We start from the raw sequence: 11,095 nt of genomic DNA, 5'->3' as shown, positions 1-11,095 counted from the left end.
TACTTCATCTCTTCTCATGAGCAATTGACCAAGGAATTGGCTATTGATCAAGATTTGAGAGATTGAATTTGTAATTCAATCAATTAAGATTGCCAAGGAGATCAATGAGTGCATTGATTGAGGAAGAGATGAAAATGAACTTGATACGGAGAATTGCATCATCTCCTAAGCCCAATGAACTCCCCATCTCTGATCTTACCCATTCTCTTTAATTTCTGCCATTTAATTTTATGAGCAAATCCCCCATTCCCATTTACAATTCTGCAATTTACTTTCAGTCATTTACTTCTAGTCCTTTAATTCTAGCATTTACTTTTCTATTATTTACATTCCCGCCATTTTATTTTCTGCAATTCTCAACCCAAATTCTGGATTCGCTCAACTAGAACATTCTTCTAATTAAAGTTGCTTGATCAATCAATCCCTGTGGGATTCGACCTCACTCTATTGTGAGTTTTTACTTGACGACAAATTCGGTACACTTGCCGAAGGAAATTTGTTGAGAGACAGTTTCCACCCGCATCAAGTTTATGGTGCCGTTGCCGGGGATTGATTGTGCATCAACAATGATTAAATTGGAAGATGACTAGATTGAGCATTTTTCTTTTGTGAATTTTATTTTCTGTTTGAGTGATTTACTTTCTGTTTTAGTTAAACTTCTTCCCTTCCCCCACTACTCTTTTGTTTTTCTTTGTTATTTTCAATTCTGTTTGCTAACCCACTAACTGTTTGATATATTGCATCACCCACAACTAACAGTAATTCTGACAAAAATACTTTCTGCACCTATCTTTTCTTGCTTGCACTTGATGGTTGTATGACAGGGAGAAGAAGCGGGGCTTCAACTTCCTTCGATTCTGAACCTGAGAGGACCTTCCTTAGATTAAGGAGGGAGGCAAGAGGAAAGAAAGTGGTTGGTGCTGAGGAAGAGGAGGAATTCTTTGAACCAAACATGGAAGACAACATGGAAGACAACATGGAAAACCATCATGAAGAAGAGAATCACAACCATGGGGAAGGAGGTAGAGCAAATCTTGCTGGGGAGGATAAAAGAGTTTTGGGCTCTTACATCAATCCAAACCCAGGCAATTGTGGAAGTAGCATCCAATAGCCAACAATCCATGCCAACAACTTTGAACTTAAACCACAGCTCATCACCCTTGTTCAGAACAACTGTTCGTTTGGAGGAGGTGTTCAAGAAGACCCCAATCAACATTTAACCACCTTCCTGAGAATATGTGACACAGTGAAGTCTAATGGTGTTCATCCTGACGCCAATAGACTGCTCTTATTTCCATTCTCACTCAAGGACAAGGCAGCCAAGTGGCTGGAATCTTTCCCAAGGGAAAGCTTGACAACTTGGGAAGATGTCGTGAACAAATTCTTAGCAAGATTTTACCCTCCTCAAAGAATCAATAGGCTGAGAGCTGAGGTCCAAACTTTCAGGCAACAAGATGGTGAAACTTTGTATGAAGCATGGGAGAGATTTAAGGACCTCACAAGGAGGTGTCCACCTGACATGTTCAACGAATGGGTGCAGCTGCACATTTTCTATGAAGGGCTCTGTTATGAGTCAAAGAAGGCCATAGACCATTCATCCGGAGGATCCTTGAACAAAAAGAAAACCATTGAGGAGGTATAGATGTCATTGAAACAGTAGCAGAGAATGACTACTTCTATGCTTTCGAAAGAGGGAACACAAGAGGAGTAATAGAGCTAAACAATGTAGATGCTCTGTTGGCCCAAAACAAGCTCATTACCCAGCAGCTGGCTGACCTCACCAAGAAGATGGAGAGGAACCAAGTAGCAGCAATCTCCACTTTATCAACAATCCAAGAAGGAGTGAATGAAGAAGTAGAGGGTAGTCAGGAGCAAGCCAACTACATTGGGAATTCACCAAGGCAAAACTATGATCCATACTCCAAGACCTACAACCCTGGATGGAGAAACCACCCAAACTTTGGGTGGAAAAGCCAGCAAGATCAAAACCAAGACCAGAGACATTACAACTCCAACAACAATGCAGCTCACCAACAATTCACACAGAGGACATCTCATCACCCCCACAATAACACTTCTCCACACGCCTATCAAAACCAAAACAGCACATCTGCTCCGAATCACCCATCAATTGATGACAAGCTCTCTAAGATTGAAACCTTACTTGAAGGAATATGCCAAGAGATTCAAGAAAATAAGGTGTTCAAAGAGGAGGTGCGAGCCAATATTAAGAACCAGGGAGAGACCATTAGGAAGCTGGAATTACAGGTGGGATATTTAGCTGAGAAGATTCCCAAACCTACTGATAGCTTCCAAAGTGACACAGAGAAAAACCCCAAAGGAGAAGCAAAGAAAGTAAGATGGGAAGATTGCAAAATGGTCACTACAAGTGATCAAGAGACTGAAGACAAGCATGGCAAACCTTTCGAACAAACTGATGACAACTCAACAAAGAAGGAGGATAGAGATCAGCAAGAACCAGAAATCTCACAACAAGAGCTGCTAAAGCTCTATGCACCCTTTCCTCAACTGCTCAATGGTGCTGTGGGAAAGAGAATATACTCGAGGTTCCTAGACTTGTTTGCATCTCTGCATGTAAACATACCATTCATCAAGGCAATTCAACAAATGCCTGCATTCATCAAGTATATGAAGGAACTTCTTTCCAGGAAAAGCTCACTCAAAGGAGGCCAGACTATAGTGATGAACAAGGAATGTAGTGCCCTTATTCAACCTGAGTTGCCTACAAAAAGAAGAGACCCAGGGAGTTTTCACATCCCTTGTGCCATAGGTGAAACTATGTTCGATAGAGCACTATGTGATTTGGGGGCCAGCATCAACTTACTGCCCTTATCCTTGGTGAAGAAGCTGAAGATCAATGAGATAATGCCCACAGATGTAATCATCAGACTGGCTGACAAAACTCAAAAGCAAGCAATAGGAGTGGTGGAAAATGTGTTGCTAAAGGTTGGGAAATACTTTTTCCCAACAGACTTTGTCATCCTGGACATGGAAGAGAGTCACACTCACCCAATCATATTGGGAAGACCATTCCTAGCTACGGCCAGAGCACTTATCGATGTAGAGAAAGGGGAGCTAATATTGAGAATCCATGATGAACGACTCAGCTTCAATGTTTTCAAACTCTCACAAGAAACATATCAAGAGGATAAGGGACTAAGCATAGATCTCGCAACAGACTTTGTCATCCTGGACATGGAAGAGAGTCACACTCACCCAATCATATTGGGAAGACCATTCCTAGCTACGGCCAGAGCACTTATCGATGTAGAGAAAGGGGAGCTAATATTGAGAATCCATGATGAACGACTCAGCTTCAATGTTTTCAAACTCTCACAAGAAACAGATTAAGAGGACAAGGGACTAAGCACAGATGATAATGAGACGCTGAAAGATGAGACAAGCACTGAAGCACAGCCAGTTCATTCTGAGATCCCCTTAATTGATAAACAAGGAAAACAGCAATTGCCACAGCTCAAAGAAAAGTTGGAGGAACCTAAACCTCTAGAGGCAGGAATAGACAACATCACAACTCCTTTAGAAAAAGAGGTCACCGAGGGCAAGGCAACCTCAAAAGAAACAAAGAAGAAGGTACCAAGGAGGTGGAGAAACAAGAAGATCCCTACGGAAGACTTCTCTCCAGGGGATAGAGTTGTCTCAGCTTACTTCCCAGATATTCCCCCTAATCTCCCCACTATACCATCTCAGTTACCTAAGGTCTTCACTATCAACAGAGTTCTTTCCCTGGAACATGTAGAAATTATTGATCCAACCAATGGATATAAGTCCACAGCAAGAGGGGAGGACTTTAAGCACTACCAACCACCCTGATGAGGGAAAAACGTCAAGCTAGTGACGCTAAAGAAGCGCTTCATGGGAGGCAACCCATGTTTTATATGTTTTTAGAAAATAGTGAAAAAAAATCAATGTTTATGAATTTCAACGCCAAACTTGACAAACACTTAGTGACATCTTTATCATGCAGTATATAGTGAAGAACAAGTTTGGTGTTCAAAGCAGAACACTTGGAGCTTTGAACAAAACTTTTCATCGCAGTGCTCCAAACTAAGTTTGGTGTCACCCCATGGTGCCATCAATCTGCCTATAAGGATACACAAGTAGTTAGTTAGTTGAAGTTCATAAATAAACAAACTCTTTTTCTTCTCTTTATTATTCTAGCCGTAGAGTTTGATTTTTTATGATATTAATTTCCTTATTTTAATTCTTATAGGAAAACGGAAAGGGATATTATAGGAGAGTGATTGGACAGTTAAACAAAGAAAGTTCGGACACCACAAAAGGAGGGACTACACACTTGTTCCGAAAAGGGAATGCATTGGAAAATGTTGCCATGCAACATTGGAAAAATGGGACCCCTAAAAGACCGAGCAATCTCATTCATAAAGTGATGATCCTTGTCTTTTATCCATGCATCACCCCAATCGTCCATCAAGTAACCACCCCATCAATCCACACCCTCCATTCTCTCACAACTTCTCTATATAAATGAACCTTGTTCCCGTACCCACCTTCATTATCATTACCCACTCTTCACCACTCTCCATTTCGGTACAAGACATTCCCTACCCCATTAAAAACCTTTTTCCCACCTCACTCTCTTCATTGCAATAAAACCCTAAACAACCAAAAATCTCCACAACTTTGCCACCTTCACATATTAACTATCATTAATGGCGTCTTCGGGTTCTAAAAGAAGGAAAGGAAAGGAACCCATGGAAGAACACCCATATGATGAAAAGAGATTTAGAAGCTTGCATTACAGGTGGATGGTTGATAAGGAAATCATTTATGAGCTGGGATTTCAAGTTAAAAAGACTGAGTGCCCCGAAATCATAGAGAAGATAGAAAGGAGAAGATGGGAGCTCCTCACTGACCCGATCATTAAGGTGAATGCAAACCTCATAAGAGAATTTTATGCAAATGCGGTTCGATATGATAAGAAGGATGAGTCCTATACAAGCTTTGTGAGAGGAAAGATGGTGGACTTCGGTCCCATGAGTGTCATGAGGGCATTGAAGCTACGGTCTATACAGTTTGAAGAAGAAAGCTATCATTCAAGATTAGACAACCCCAAGTACGACCAGTTTCTGCAAGATATTTGTGTACCAGGAGCTGACTGGGAAAGGGGTGCGGAAAATAAACCAAAGTTCATCAAGAGAACAGATCTCACTCCTGAAGCCAAGGGGTGGTTTGAGCTAGTGAGAAGGCCTATTCTCCCAGCTGTAAAAAACTCGGAGGTGAATGTCAAGAGAGCCACAATGGTGCATTGTACACTAAAGGGAGGAGAAATCAAGGTCCATGAACTCATAGCTGAAGGCATTAGAAAGATGGCAGAGAAAAGCGACTCAAGAGGAACGATAGGTTACCCCAGCACTATTTACCGAATATGCAAGAAAGCTGGGGTGGTTTTTGAAGATGAGGACCCCGTGTGGATAAAGGAAGGTATCCCAATAACTGTACGAAGGATGAATGCTGCAGCATCCCCCCTGCCTCAACGGAAGCAAAGGAAGAGAACAGTCCCTCAGGTAGTGGAAGGACAAGTCTTAGAGGGGCAAGCACCACAGACCTTGGACATGCACTAATTGCAGGAAGCCATTGATGGCTTGTCTAAACAATATTTGGAGAGCCAAGGAGCATAGAAAGAGCTTCAATTACAGATGATGGGGTAGCAAGAGGAAGCACTCTCAAGATGGATGACTCAGCAAGGTGAGTGGCAAAGGCAAATAATGGAACAGCAACTAAGTCAAGGACAACAATGGGGAGAAACATTCAACAGGATGGAACAAAGGCAAAATGAGCAACAAGAATTCATCCAGAGGCTAATCAACATCCAAGCACATCAAGGGGCACACATACATGAGATGCATCGAAGATAAATAGAACAGGTAGAACTATTAGACGAGCAAAGGGCATTCACAGAAGGAGTTTACATGAGCGAGACAGGACATCACATAAACACTCAAGCCAGGCTCGGCTACTTAGTGGGACAGCTACCAATATTGCATCCATGAATAGCCAGGTATGAAGAAATGAAGGATGAATTAGCACGAGAGGAAAGACAAAGGGTGGAAGAGAGTCATGAGTCAGTGAGGAAGGCACTTGAGGATTGGAAGCAAGCAAGATTGGCACGGATGCGAGGAAATGCAAGAGGAAACAAGGAGGACAAGCAAAGAAAAGAGCATGGACATCCACAACAGTAAAAGGTGGTGGAGTTCCTTCTTTATTCCACCTTTCTCTATGTTTTAAATAAGGAAGATCTTGTATGAAATAGAACTTGCTTCCATGTTATGTTTAAACCTTTTTCAATTCTGTCGTTTAAGTCTTTGGTATTAAAGAAGGTCTCTGTGTGCTAGTCTTTATGTCACTGCATCCTCCTTAACTTACCTGTATGCTTGTTCCTTTTGAATCAAATGAAGAGAGAATGTTTATATTTCAAAAGACCAGAGTGGAGTTCATACTATGGAGTACATTCATGAGTTTGTGGTATGATCATAAGTTAGCTAAGTTGGTTCAACCATAAGGTGGGATGACAAATATCTGGCCTGAATACTTTGCTTTGAATATACTCATGAGACTAAGTATATGACAAGATCCTAATAAGAGAAAGAGAAAAGAATAATGAAAGTGGAAAAATAAAAGAAAAAGAGTAAGCAATAAGGCTAGGCACCAATGGTTTTGATCTTAAGATATGTGTCTGTGGTGTTCCTGTGTGAAGGATCTACTTGGATGAATAAGCTCTTAGGGGTGCTTTATCACTTGGTAACTTGGGTTAACTAACCCGGGATTATCAGCTGAAAGTCCATTATCAAGAGTAACCCTCACCACAGAGGATTTAGTAACCCAAAGAGGTGCTGGACACCAAGGTCTCAAGAAGGAAAATAAATGAACTATATGCCTGTGGTGTGTATGTATGGGGGAAAAACTTGAGGGAGTAAGTCCTTAGGGGTGCTTCAACACCTAACACCTTGAACCAACTGGTTCGGGAGTGTTGGCTGAAAGCTTATCTTAAAAAGTTGCCCCCTTACAGAGCACTTAGCCTAAGAACACCAATAAGCTCTGAAATGACAATAAAGGGATCAATGAATAAAAGAAGGGATCAATGAATAAAAGTCTCATGGGATGTAAGCAAAGTGAGTGTTTTAGGACATGATAAAGGTCTGAAAGCCAGTAAAGGAATGAACCTAAGTTGCTATACATGAAACCACCATAAAATCAGTGATATGACTTCCACAAGAATGACTCATTTCTCTTGGCATTCCATTCATCATTCTCTTGTTCCAGTACTTGCTTAGGGACAAGTAAGCTTTAAGTTTGGTGTTGTGATGCCAGGGCATCTTGGCCAGTTTCACTGACCTTTTCTTTACTATTTTTAGGTTAGTTTCATGCATTCCCTTAGGAAATAAGCTAATTTTGGGTAGATATTCACTTACACCTTGATTCAAGCATACATTGTGCATTTTACATTATTTCATGAGGATTTTGCATGAGTTTAGTGACAAATTGTATGTTGCATTACCCATGACTTGGACTAGAACTTTGATGCACTCTATTGCTTGATTTCAGGACCAAAGGAAGCAAGGAATGGGAGGTAACTTGCAAAGTTAATGAGAAAAGTGATTGCCAAATACGCTCTCGAAGCCATCATTGACCACGTTAAGAGTCACGTTAACTAAGTTAACGTGAAATCTAACGTGGAGAGGGGAAGTTAAGCCAACGTTAGTGACACTTAACATTGTCACTAACATTGGCAAATGCTCATAAGTGGCCACGTTAGAGTCCACGTTAACTTAGTTAACGTGGCCTCTAACGTTAAAAGGGGGAAGAAATGCCAACGTTAGTGACATTCAACATTGTCACTAACGTTGGCCTAAGGAGAAACATACCACGTTAACTCCCATGTTAACTTGGTTAACGTGGGAGCTAACGTAAGAAGCAAGAGTGGTCGACAACGTTAGTGACACCCAACATTGTCACTAACGTTGGAAGCAACCACACAACCCCCAAGGAGCCACGTTAACTTCCACGTTAACTTAGTTAACGTGGAGGCTAACGTGTGAAAAAAAGGGTGATGGCCAACGTTAGTGACACTCAACATTGTCACTAACGTTGGAAAGAGCCACACAAGCCACTAAGAGCCACGTTAACTTCCACGTTAACTTAGTTAACGTGGAGGCTAACGTGTGAAAAAAAGGGTGATGGCCAACGTTAGTGACACTCAACATTGTCACTAACGTTGGAAAGAGCCACACAAGCCACTAAGAGCCACGTTAACTTCCACGTTAACTTAAGTTAACGTGGAAGCTAACGTTGATGAGTGAAAGAAACGCCAACGTTAGTGACATTCAACATTGTCACTAACGTTGGGGATGGCTAAGCATGGCCACATTAGAAGCCACGTTAACCTAGTTAACGTGGACTCTAACGTGAGACATAGGGGCACCTTGGAACGTTAGTGACAATGTTGAGTGTCACTAACGTTCTCGAAGGATGGCAAGCCCACGTTAAAGAGCCACGTTAACTAAGATAACGTGGGCTCTAACGTGGGAACAAAGGGGGCTTTTCAAAGTTATTGGGAATGTTAAGTCTCAATAACGTGTGCGAAGGACTTAGAGGCAACGTTAGTGACAACGTTTGTGCCACTAACGTTGAAGTTAACGTGGCTTTTACTTTGGAATGTTAGTGAGAAAGTTGATTGTCACTAACGTTCTCGAACTCATATTTTCACTAAACGTTAACACCCCTAACGTCCTGAGCTAAAGTCTCTGCCCACTTCACATTTTCTCTCTGCAAGTAAAGCCAAGCCCAAATGAAGAAGAGAACTACTTCAAACTCCAGATCCAAAGGCCCAAGACTTGAAGAGCCAACTAGAAGCTGAGAAAAGTAGTATATATAGGAGTAGCTTTGAATTGTTTAAGAAACCTGGAAGTTGGAAAAGAGAACTACTCTCTGTATTTTACCTTCTCTGCATTTTCTAGTTTTATGATGTATTCTCCATCTTTGTTTTCATTTTCTAGAGCTATGAACAACTAAACCCCTTTCATTGGGTTAGGGAGCTCTGTTGTAATTTGATGGATCAATACTAATTTTCATTATTCTTCTTTTATCTTTTCTCTTGATTTTACTTGAAAGCTTTCGATCTTCATCCAATTAGGTAGTTATCTTGGAAAATAAGCTATTCAAACTTGGATCTCTTCTGAACCTTGAAAGAGGAATGAAGAGATCAAGCTAGAAATGCTTTCTCATGCTGGACCAAATTGGGTTTGGATGGGTACGTGACTATAACCCTCTCAATACTTGATTTGGGAAATGCATGTGGTATAATAAGTGACCATACTTCATCTCTTCTAATGAGCAATTGACCAAGGAATTGGCTATTGATCAAGATTTGAGAGATTGAATTTGTAATTCAATCAATTAAGATTGCCAAGGAGATCAATGAGTGCATTGATTGAGGAAGAGATGAAAATGAACTTGATCCGGAGAATTGCAACATCTCCTAAGCCCAATGAACTCCCCATCTCTGATCTTACCCATTCTCTTTAATTTCTGCCATTTACTTTTATGAGCAAATCTCCCATTTCCATTTACAATTCTGCAATTTACTTTCAGTCATTTACTTCCAGTCCTTTAATTCTAGCATTTACTTTTCTGTTATTTACATTCCCGCCATTTTATTTTCTGCAATTCTCAACCCAAATTCTAGATTCGCTCAACTAGAACATTCTTCTAATTAAAGTTGCTTGATCAATCAATCCCTATGGGATTCGACCTCACTCTATTGTGAGTTTTTACTTGACGACAAATTCGGTACACTTGCCGAAGGAAATTTGTTGAGAGACAGTTTCCACCCGCATCAAGTTTATGGCGCCGTTGCCGGGGATTGATTGTGCATCAACAATGATTAAATTGGAAGATGACTAGATTGAGAATTTTTCTTTTGTGAATTTCATTTTCTGTTTGAGTGATTTACTTTCTGTTTTAGTTAAACTTCTTCCCTTCCCCACTACTCTTTTGTTTTTCTTTGTTATTTTCAATTCTATTTGCTAACCCACTAACTGTTTGATATATTGCATCACCCACAACTAACAGTAATTCTGACAAAAATACTTTCTGCACCTATCTTTTCTTGCTTGCACTTGATGGTAGTATGACAGGGAGAAGAAGTGGGGCTTCAACTTCCTTCGATTCTGAACCTGAGAGGACCTTCCTTAGATTAAGGAGGGAGGCAAGAGGAAAGAAAGTGGTTGGTGCTGAGGAAGAGGAGGAATTCTTTGAACCAAACATGGAAGACAACATGAAAGACAACATGGAAAACCATCATGAAGAAGAGAATCACAACCATGGGGAAGGAGGTAGAGCAAATCATGCTGGGGAGGATAAAAGAGTTTTGGGCTCTTACATCAATCCAAACCCAGGCAATTGTGGAAGTAGCATCCAAAAGCCAACAATCCATGCCAACAACTTTGAACTTAAACCACAGCTCATCACCCTTGTTCAGAACAACTGTTCGTTTGGAGGAGGTGTTCAAGAAGACCCCAATCAACATTTAACCACCTTCCTGAGAATATGTGACACAATGAAGTCTAATGGTGTTCATCCTGACGCCTATAGACTGCTCTTATTTCCATTCTCACTCAAAGATAAGGCAGCTAAGTGGCTGGAATCTTTCCCAAGGGAAAGCTTGACAACTTGGAAAGATGTCGTGAACAAATTCTTAGCAAGATTTTACCCTCCTCAAAGAATCAATAGGCTGAGAGCTGAGGTCCATACTTTCAGGCAACAAGATGGTGAAACTTTGTATGAAGTATGGGAGAGATTTAAGGACCTCACAAGGAGGTGTCCACCTGACATGTTCAACGAATGGGTGCAGCTGCACATTTTCTATGAAGGGCTCTCTTATGAGTCAATGAAGGCCGTAGACCATTCATCCGGAGGATCCTTGAACAAAAAGAAAACCATTAAGGAGGCTATAGATGTCATTGAAATAGTAGCAGAGAACGACTACTTCTATGCTTCCGAAAGAGGGAACACAAGAGGAGTAATGGAGCTAAAC

The 11,095-nt window shown here is 41.0% G+C and overlaps 2 non-coding genes across 2 annotated transcripts; both read right to left on the bottom strand.

Annotated features, from left to right (window-relative positions):
- Positions 1–1,417: 1,417 nt before the first annotated feature.
- On the bottom strand, positions 1,418–1,521 carry LOC112732107 (small nucleolar RNA R71). The gene has a single exon (XR_003167845.1). It is a non-coding gene; the product is annotated as a small nucleolar RNA R71 (small nucleolar RNA).
- Positions 1,522–10,789: 9,268 nt separating this feature from the next.
- On the bottom strand, positions 10,790–10,893 carry LOC112731097 (small nucleolar RNA R71). The gene has a single exon (XR_003166889.1). It is a non-coding gene; the product is annotated as a small nucleolar RNA R71 (small nucleolar RNA).
- Positions 10,894–11,095: the final 202 nt, after the last annotated feature.

Source organism: Arachis hypogaea, chromosome 12 (genome assembly GCF_003086295.3).
Source record: "Arachis hypogaea cultivar Tifrunner chromosome 12, arahy.Tifrunner.gnm2.J5K5, whole genome shotgun sequence".
Taxonomy (NCBI): Eukaryota; Viridiplantae; Streptophyta; class Magnoliopsida; order Fabales; family Fabaceae; genus Arachis; species Arachis hypogaea.
Note: the sequence above shows the minus strand (reverse complement) of the source record. Positions and strands in the feature narration are given on the sequence as shown.